Source organism: Eptesicus fuscus, chromosome 3, assembly GCF_027574615.1.
Source record: "Eptesicus fuscus isolate TK198812 chromosome 3, DD_ASM_mEF_20220401, whole genome shotgun sequence".
Classification (NCBI taxonomy): domain Eukaryota; kingdom Metazoa; phylum Chordata; class Mammalia; order Chiroptera; family Vespertilionidae; genus Eptesicus; species Eptesicus fuscus.
In genome coordinates, this window is record NC_072475.1 from 96416338 (window position 1) to 96427206 (window position 10869).

General features: G+C 36.1%; 1 pseudogene; it reads right to left on the bottom strand.

Annotated features, from left to right (window-relative positions):
* Positions 1-10424, bottom strand: part of LOC129147573 (syndecan-4-like) — a 47749-nt pseudogene extending 37325 nt beyond the window's left edge.
* Positions 10425-10869: the final 445 nt, after the last annotated feature.

The following is a 10869-nucleotide window of genomic DNA, read 5'->3' on the forward strand; positions in this document are numbered from 1 at the left end:
TTTGGATTATAGGTTTACATAAAATACACTTTAAAACTGATTTTGCCTGTTTTCTTTTTACATTTTTAATAAAAAAGAAATTATAAAATGAGGATTAAGACATTTAATGGTGGTAAAGTAGTTAACAATTCCTAACACACAATTTTCTCATCAATATTCAGAAATCTCACGAGAACCCATCTTATATCGTAGGCAAAAGAGGCATTTTTCTTTTATAATTTGAAGATTATAATTTAAAAACTTGCTCAAAAGTGTCACTTTATTGTGGCGTGACCTGAGACAGATTATTTTTTTTAGAATAACTTTAGATAAGAGCAAGAATGTCCTACCAAAATTCATACCCAGAACTAATGTTTCAAGTGTTTTCAAACTCAGCTACAAGAGCAGTACTATCTGCATTTTCTGTATGATCTTACTTAATTCTTACAAAAACACAGTGTGGTAGGTAATAACTCCAACACAATGAGAAATCAATTAAAGTGCCCAACAGATACATGCAGTCATTCAACAAATGTCTTCTGAGTCTCTCCCTAGTGCTTAGGTTACTCAATGTGCATGAAAATCACACATGAATGAAAGCAACAAAGACTCTTATCTTTCTGGAGTTTATTAAAGCTACATGACTTTTAAAAAATTCCCTGCCTGCATTAAATCATACTACTAACCTTATGACTTTGAGCTAGGTACTTAATCTTTATTGACTTCATGTCTGAAAAAGAATGATTAATAACAGTAATAATAATAATAATAACAATAAAGCAAATATAATCATGTAGCAGTTGGGGCTAATAAAATATCTTATAAAGCACTGCTTTATTAATTGTACTTTTCATATATTTACTTTTTAAATGTTTATATTATTTTAAAACTATTCATTATATGTCATAGTATATTTTACTATAATTTTTTTTTTATCAGAAATATTTAATCATTTACTTCAGAAAATGAATATAGTTATATCATAACAGATATATTTGTAAGATTTTGATAATAAATACTCAAATTTTGATACAACAAAGTGTAGAAATAGAAAAATAAACACAACGTTTTTACATATGAGTGATAGAACAGAAAGCAGTATAAATTTTACTCTCTTAATATTTTAAAAGTATCATCAGATAATTCAAAGATTTTTGTTTCTATTTGGGGAGTTAAAAGTTACTTAATTAATTTTTTCTCACACACAATCTAAGAAAACATTTTGGATTTCTATTACCTCAGACATCAAAGAAAGGTGTTTTAATATCCTTGAGAGAGAAGCGCCTCAAGACAGTCTTTATTTTTTTATAAATATATTTTTTATTGATTTTTTACAGAGAGGAAGAGAGAGGGATAGAGAGTTAGAAACATCGATGAGAGAGAGAAACATCAATCAGCTGCCTCTTGCACACCCCCTACTGGGGATGTGCCTGCAAACAAGGTACATGCCCTTGACTGGAATCGAACCTGGGACCCTTGAGTCCGAAGGCTGACGCTCTATCCACTGAGCCAAACCGGTTTTGGCAAGACAGTCTTTATTTTTCATCTCTGCTTCATTTTCTTAATCATATATCTGTCCTATTGTATGTGTTTCCTGCAGCCTATTTACAGAAGAAAAACTATTCATGAGAACCTAGGAAAAATAGTCTTAGGACATTTTAAATAGTAGATTAATTTTTTAATAAACTCATTGCATTATTAAAAGAAATCTCATGTTTTTCTTTGAGAAGCTAAGAGTAGGTTTAAAAACGTGTAAAATGACTCCTTTTGAAGTTTTGAAGTGAAAATTAATCATGGCCTCTTAATTTTGAAGATCATATTACCATTGAAATGCCAAATACCAAACAATTAAACAACTTGCAAACATAATCTGAACATGGACTGAGTGTTTTTGTTAAATAAAATGTATGGGTTTTGGCCTACTTATTGACTAAAAGATTATAGGATGGTCAGAATTCAGCTATTCTAACAATCTACACTAACAAAAGAGAAATATGCAAATTGACCGCATCTACACAACACCCACAAACCAATCAGGAGTGAGTATGCAAATTAACCCAACAAAGATGGTAGGTTAATTTGCATATGCAGGTGCCTGCTATAAGGGGGTGAAGGTGGAGAAGACTGAAAGCTCCAGCCAGAGAGAAGACAGAAGGTGGCGGCCAGAGCGAAGGCCTGGGTCCCGGGTGCCAGAGGAAAACCCGTGCTGGCAGCCAGGGGAAGGAAGGCCTATTGCACGAATCTTCGTGCAACGGGCCTCTAGTTCAGAAAATAAGCTTTGAAACAAGTGCTTCACAATACCTCCTGTAAATAACATTATGGAAGTATTAATTAAAAAAGTAAGATATATTATTTTGTCTATTAATTTTTTTTCCTGATTGATTTAGCCTGTTCTTATTTGGCCAAAAGAAACATCTGAGAGATCTGTGATTAAAATAAAAGTGAATATATCTGTGCAGAAAAATCTTATTCCTTCAAGTAATGACTTGTGATAATTTAAGATGAATAAATAAATAGAAAAGAGTTGTTTTAAGGGCTTTTATTATTGAAAAGTGATAGTTTTTTGAAAACTGATGTTTTATTAAAACTGATAGTTTTTCTTGGCTCATATCAATAAACCATGAAAAATTACTCTATAGAGATTTCAATTATTCTATAGAGATTTATTTTGCATACAATTATGCACAGATATTAGAAATGTTATTAATATCTCCAAGAATACTTTTATCATAACCTCAATAAAAATGATGCTCTCACAAGCTTAATTTGTGAACTTTGTGTGACTTATATGTTGTATTCTAATGCAGTTTATTAGATGTACTAAGATTTAGCAAATCAACTAATAAAACAGGAGAAAAATAAATAGAAAATTTGAAGAATTAAATAGAGCATAAATTATGAGGAAAAAAGAGAAGTTTATTAGAAGTCACAAATTAACTCACAGGTGGTTCTATTTATAGAGCTACATTATAATGGAAGAAAGTTAAAGATCACCAATACTGTGATCATTTCTAAGTGGGGAGATGTAATTTGGAGGGTTCAACAACTTGTCAGAGCTGAATGCCCATTGGCAGGAGAACAAGGATGGAAGTATGGATTTCGTTATCAAAGACTTTGCTCTTTTGGTTATATCATCCCTGCTGACACGCTAGTCCTTACTGGTGCACAAGAGGTCTCTGAAGGATTTTGAGCTTCAATTGCCTGCTGAGAGAACTGGGAATGTGATTTGAACCATAGACCCCTTTGGGAAATATTGCTTAGTGAATTGGAATACACCATATTTCATAGTGTTCCCCTGTTTATCTCATTCTTCTTATTTTAGCAGTGAAACTGCATGCATAGGGCATATGTGAAGCCTAGAACAACTGCATCCAGGCTGTCTTAAATAAACAAACTAGTGAGCAAATCAGTAATCAGGGTTTTGCTCCTACTTAAGCTGAAATATATATTTTATTATATTGATTGTTCTCTCATGAGTTAAAGGTTTATTTATTTTTTAAATAGGGTGAGTGGTAAAAACATTATTGATCTAGTTAGAGTCAATCTGAAATTCACCTTAGCATTAAGAAAGGATAAAAATAAAGTTACCTTGGGAGAGTTAAGTATTATTTATCATGCTAGTTCTAGTTTAAATTTTGTAATTTAAAAACAAAATAAAATAAAGAATATGTTATTAAATGAAAGTGTTTTAAACATTTTATTAAAATTATTAGGTACTAAATAAACTCATCAACTTTTCAACTAAATTATTTTGTCAGTTTCAGTTCTTTGTGTTAATAAAAAAAAATAATGTTTTAAAATAACCAAGGAAAGAAAAAGCTATTCTGATTTACAGTTACAACAATATGCAGTAATTCATGCTATGCACAATTCTTAAGTTGTAAACTCCCTGAGGAAATTGGATATATTTTTATTCTTTATCCATAACTTCTGCATAGTACATCTGAAATAGAATGGATGCTCATTAAACTCTTATAGAGAAAGGGACTGGCAACTGGTCAGAAATTGGAAAAATAGAGATGAGAAAAACAAACAGAAATTGTTATTTTTAATGAGTTAAATACCTGGGCTTGAATGTACAGTATATTGTAGATAAGGTCATTGTTAATACCCAGTAATCAGACCATTCTAATAAACAGCAATGTAAAAGCTGACTTGCATTTAAAAAGTGAATTTATCTTTAAAGCTTCCAACAACCCTCCCAAATTTTCACATTGATATATTCTGTTATTAGTAATAATGTTTTTATGCCTAAAGTTATAGAAAAGCATCTGGATGCATGATACCCAGAACCTTGAACTGTTGAGAATTATGATCTCTAACATGCTATATTTGGTCTGCAATATGAGAGTGTGTTTTTTCTTTGCTTATTTACCTATTTTTTTTGGCATATTTATGTATTCATTCTTTAATTTATGGAATATCTTATTTCATCTTATCCCTAATATTTTTCCATCCCATTGCTAGAAAAATGACAAGTGGTCTTTATGAGGTTGATACTTTAAAAGTCTTTAATCAAAATATTGATCAAATAACCAATTAATTATATCAAAATGTCACCAGCAAAAGGGTTCTTGACCTGCCCTTTACCCCAAGACAGAAGTCAGGAGAGGGAGCTAAACAGATTAAAAAGAAGAGGTTTAGTGAAAACGAGATGGAGGGAAAAGAGAAAGGGAAGGAACTTGATGCATTAAGGGAGCACACACTAAGTCAAGCATCGCTCCCCAACTGCTGCCTGGGGTCCGACCTATATAGGGTTGTGTTCTTCACTCAGGTGCAGAGTAGATTCTTGGCTTTCCAGGTTCCCGTGGTGAACTGGCATCCATGCGGAGACCAGCTCATTGCTTTCTAAGTTCCCTGTAGGTGGTGTCCACTTGCAAAGGCACAGTGAAGCTCTTTGTTTTCCAGGTTCCTGCCATTGGCCGGTGCGAACCAGAGCAGGCGCAGAGCAGAGTTCTTTGAGGAGTGCCTGGAGAGTATCACACTAAGTGAAATAAGCCAGTCAGAGAAAGACAAGTATCACACGATCTCACTCATATGTGGAATCTAATGAACAAAATTGAAACATGGAACAGACTGTCAAATCTCAGAGGGAGGGCAGGGGTTAGAGTGAGAAGAGATCCACCAAAGAACTTGTATGCATATATGCACAACCCATATGAAAGAGGAGTATGATATTTGGCCAGAATATAAGACACTGGAGTTTAGAAATTCAGACAATAGGGTGGTGAAGGTCTGGGCAGGGGGTGCAGGGGAGCTGGCTAGAAGGGGTCAATAGGAGAAAAAAGGGGACATACGTAAACTTTCAACAATAAAGATTTTTTAAAAAGAGAGAGAAACTTTAACTTATCTAGGAGATGCTTTAAAAAATAACTGAAGAGCCTTTCCATCCATTCAAGAGAGGTTCAGTCTGTCTCAAAAATATGTGACCACTTCTTATGTGCTAAGAAAAATATGTGATCACTCCTCTAGTGCTAAGAAAAAGAGACTCCGATATAAATAGGAACATCTACCTTTATGAACATCTGATTGTTAAAGATTATTAAATATGGAATACCCAAAAAAGCTATATATTTCTTTTTACTCTTTACAATTGTTATATCTGACAACAATATCATTTAGCAACAAAGTATCAACTTTAGTTGGAAATTCCAAATGCCAGATAGATTTTGACTGCCCATTTCCAGTAACTGTCTGTGTCATTTATAAATCAGGATTTACCTATCAGTTTGCATTTAAGATGAATTAGAATTCATATTAATAATTGAGATTCACCTTAAAGCATTCAGTTATATCCCTGCATGCTCTCCTATATTTTTACAACTAAGAGGTTCCATATTTGAGGATACTTTGGGACTAATGTACTGTGTTATGGGATTTCCCTTTCACTGTTATTGAACCAAATCACTTAATTTAACTTAAATATTTAAAAGACATTTTTCAGAACAAAAATGACCACTTATACAAGTGATCTAAGTTATCTCTTGTAAACTTAGAGAAAAATAAGAATCAAATACTCCCTTAAATCTTAAGTGAATGTCCGCATTCATTATTCAATTTTATTTGAATGCCAACTCTATACCCCTAAAAATGTAATGTTAGAGAGTACAAACCCTGACCAAACACCCCATTCTGTCATGAAGGCAGGTATAAAATATTACTACAAAGCATGGTAAATTTTAATTTGTAGCTATTGTGTATAGCTGGTAACAGAAAATTCAAAGAAGAAATGACTCATTTGATATGAAAAGGTTAGAAAACACTTCACGGAGAAGGTGACAGCTAATCCTTTGAAAGAGGAGTATGATTTTGACCAGAATATAAGATACTGGAGTTTAGAAATTCAAACATCTAAGTTATTTATCAAGTTCAGGAGGCACAAAAATATATGATGTGTTTTTGGAATTAGAAGCAAATCAATTCAGCTTATTACCTCTTTTGTGCAGCCTTACCTGTTCTGCTCAGTTTAAATAAATCTTTCCCCTGAATATCTTGTTGTCACCTTTCATGTGGTGCAGTTTGATTTCTGCCTTATGATTTTCTAGGGAATGTGTTTGCTGATGACATAAATTAAGGTAATTGAGTTAAAAATTATAAATTCATAAAATAGTTACATAGAATTGCAAAACAGAAAGAAAAAATGATCTGTGTTTAAACCAGTGATATCATCAAATAAAATGAAACTATTCTCTGATATTCTTAAAGTAAATTAATTAATATAAATGAATAATATAATATAATTTAATACCATTTAACATCCCTAGTGTAAAAGATGGATAAATACATAAGAATTTTTATTGTTATAACAAGTCACATAAAATGTATATGCTCTTAATTCTTTCTGATTTCTATCATATGTTGGAGTTTCATTTTCGCAAAGATTTTCTATCACTCTAGTATTCCCTGTACCTTTCTTTTATAAATTATTTTGTTGTGGGAGAAATAGAATAATCTACCAGTCAATGAACTACTATTGAAAAGGTCAAACATTTTTTCATGAAAATGTTGTCATTGTGCTCTTTGTTCCTCAGATTCTTCTGAGCAACAATTAATTCAATTTAACCAACTCTAAAGCTGTGAATTGTCATATATCATAAACTTGCAAAATGTCTCTTCCTCAAATTTACTTTAGTTAGCATATTTTAATGGTATCACATGAAAGGATATTATTAAGTATTCTTGCTATGCTCAAGAATACTTAATGCTATGCTCAAGAATAACTATAATGCTATTCTTGCCAATGTCATTATAAGGAGAATGAGAGTAGTGGTATTTCAAGACAGTGAGATATCAACACAATGAATCACGTACAAAAGATCAAGAATGATAAGGATAAATATACAAAGTGACATGTCAACTTCAAACATTTATCATGTTGGCATCATGGCTAACCTTTATCTCTTCAGTTGTATTCAAAAGGAAAGAAATATCAAGTGAGAACATCTAAATGCTCTTTAATTAATTTAAAGTTTAAGGAGAAATAGCAGAAAATTTTTCACATTATAATGGGTAAATTTTTATTATTGCATTATTTTGCACTGATACTCAGCATTTATTGTGCTTTTTCTGTTAAAGAAAGATTGTCTTTATCCAGGATCCAGTTTGTTTCATTAAATGTACTGCTGGGATATCCTAAAAACCTAGAGTTCCAGAGCAAGACTGAAAAAAAGATACAGTATTATTCCTCGGAAGCCTATAGGACTTTATTTTAGATACTAGTGGCCCAGTGCATGCAATTCGTGCATGGCAGGGGGGGGGGGGGCGTGTCCCTCAGCCCAGCCTGCACCCTCTCCAATCTGGGACTCCTCAAGGGATAACCGGCAGTCGGACTTCCCTCTCACAATCCAGAACTTCTGGCTCCTAACTGTTGCCCTGCTGGCTTGATTTCCCCTAACCACCTATGCTTCAGCCCCGCACCCAGGACCCAGGATTCCCTCCTCCAGCCGACCACAGGCATCGGAGATCTGGGCTTCCCTCCCTCTGGTCAGCCATAGGTGCCCGGGCTGGCTGCAGCTGCAGGGGATGGTGGGCAGGTGGCTTCGCCTGGTCTGCAGCTGCAAGTGCTGGTGCCCGGGACTGCAGGGTGGGCAGCTTCTCTGTCTCCCAGGCCACAGCCAGCCACAGGTGCTGGTGCCCAGGACTGTGGGGTAGGCAGCTTCTCTGTCTACCAGGCTGCAGCCAGTCGCAGGCACTGGGGCCCTGTTTCTCCGTCTTCCCCAGGATGTGGGGCAGGCAGATGTGAAGCTTCTGCTGCTGGCTGCAGCCTGGGATCATGGGGCAGGTGGCTTCTTCTTCTCCTGGGCCGCAGCCAGCCTCAGGCACTGGGGCCCGACTTCTCCAACTCCCACAGGCCCAGAGCAGCTGGGGGAAGGGGGGGCTGCTGCCATCTTTGTCAGGTTATTTGCATACTCACTCCTGATTGGCTGGTGGGCATAGTGGATGTACTGTCAATTTGCATCTTTCTCTTTTATTAATGTAGATATTATTTACAACAAATATTTAAACAGAAATTGCATTTTCACAATTTTTCAGTTATACAATTCTATACACCTGTAAATTTTCTAGATGAATTTAATTTTTCTAATCACATAAGTAACAATCCAATGCTACAGAAAATTTGAAAAACAATTTAAAAGTCTATAATTTTAAAGTAAGATCCAAAATTGTAATTCTGTGTATTACTTCCTTAAATTTTATATATGCTTATTATATAGGTTTTTATATGCAAAATAAACTAAGAAGGAATGTCATATTTACTTAATTATATCCTTATTTTAGATTGTTTCTGTTTTGTTCTGTGATAACTACAAAATAAACATATTTTTTTCCTATAGTTTTTCCACATATTTTAAATTATTTACTTAGAGTTGATTTTCATAAGTAAGAATTGATGGGAGCTGTGGTATAGAAAGGAGTAATTGCAACAATAAAAAGGGGGCAATTAGTTGCTGTTTTCCTTTTGATTGTGTTGATATGTACTAATATATCTGAGATGATATTTGATTGATCATATTTCTATCCATTTATATTGCCAATCAAACTAGAAGTTACTGAGAGATAGTGTCCACAACATCATTCTTTTTATGGAGCATAATATCTGATATATAGCAGACTCTCAATAACTGTTTTTTAGAAATGAAAGTTATTTTAACAAAATAGCATGGAAATCTAGCAATCTTCATAGCTTTGGGTGAGTAAATCAGAAATCTTTGCTTGTTGCTTTTATTTAAAAAAATAACTACTGTGGATACATTCCTTAAAAGTGATGTTTACTAATTTGAATAGCATGCATAAGTAATTTTATTTTAAAAATGAAACACTTTCATTCCTCTGTTTTTTGAGATCTTGCTATATAGGTAGAGACTGAGCTGTTTGTAATACAGGTAATTGTTATTTGCTTAATTCCAAAAGAAACTCATTTTCTTTCTATAAAAAGAAATAGCTTTATAAATAGGGTTGTTATGGGTTGAATTGTATCTCCCCAAAAGATATGTTAAAGTCCCAACTCTTCATACCTCAGAATGTAACCATATTTGTAATATGGTAATTACAGATGTAATTATTTAAGGTGGAGTTATACTGGGGAAAAGTGGTGTCCTTATGAGAAGAGGAGAAGGAATACAGAGGCAGACATACCACGGTAGAACACCATGTAATGAAGGCAGCAGAGACTTAAATGCTACAGCTACAAGCCAAAAAAATGTCAAGAAGCTGGGAAGAGGCAACACTACATGAACCAAGTAACAGGTCCTCAGCAGACACAGAACTCGGCCATGCTGACCCTGATCTTGACTTTCTAGCCTTTAGAACTCTGAGAAATAAAATTCTGTTATTTATAAGCTACTCAAGCTATGGCATTTTTTAAATAAGCCTGAATGGACTAAGACAGTAGCTCTAGGAAACTAATATAAAGGGCATTAGTGTTTTATTATTATTATTATTATTATTAGTAGTAGTAGTAGTATTTAAACTAGAGGCTCGGTGCATGAATTCATGCACAGGTGAGGTCCCTCGGTGTGGCCTGTGGGGATTGGGCTGAAACCAGCAGTCCAATGCTACCTGCCACTCCTGCCTGCTGCTCCTGCTCATCCTGGCCCTGCTGCACCTGCTGCGGTCTCACGCCCAGTCAGCCCTGATTGGGAGAAACTCACACCATCACAGCGGCGCTTGCCAGCCGTGCACCCTGCATCTGGCACCTGTCCCCAGGAGAATGAGATCCGGGACATGATCGGCCCTCCAGTCAGGCAGTGGGAGGCCCCTGCCAGCCCAGGATCCGGATCCATCCAGCTGACTTTCATGTTGGTTGTCAGAAACCACCTGGTGACCGTTTTTATATTGTGTCTTCCTTGCGGAGCATCTAGGGAGGGGAAGCAGCTGCAGTGCCTGAAGCCGACTTACAGAAGGCTGGTGGTGCTGTTGGGGTTGTGCCGCCAGCACCGGTCCATCGGTCCTGGCCTGTTCTCCGGAGAGTGAACCTGCAGGACTACTGAGGGAGTGAGTGGCTGCCACCAGCCTGCTGGGCCACTGGGATGGGCAGTCAGCTGAGTGGGACTCCCACTGTGGAAGCGCACTGACCACCAGGGGGCAGCTCCTGCATTGAGCATCTGCCTCCTGGTGGTCAGTGCGTATCATAGCAACCAGTCAACCGGTTGTTCAGTTGTTTGCTCGTTCAGTCACTTAGACTTTTATATATAGACTAGAGGCCCGGTGCACGAAATTCGTGCACGGGGGTGCAGGGGGGGGGTGTCCCTCAGCCCTGTCTTGGCCTGCAAAGACACCAGCATCCCTCACCCCGGCCTCTAGCCAGAGGTTCCTCTCCTCCTTCTGCACAGCCTCTGGGAAGATGCTTGTCCTGGGGCCTCCTCAGGGCCCTGGCCCACGACACCCTGC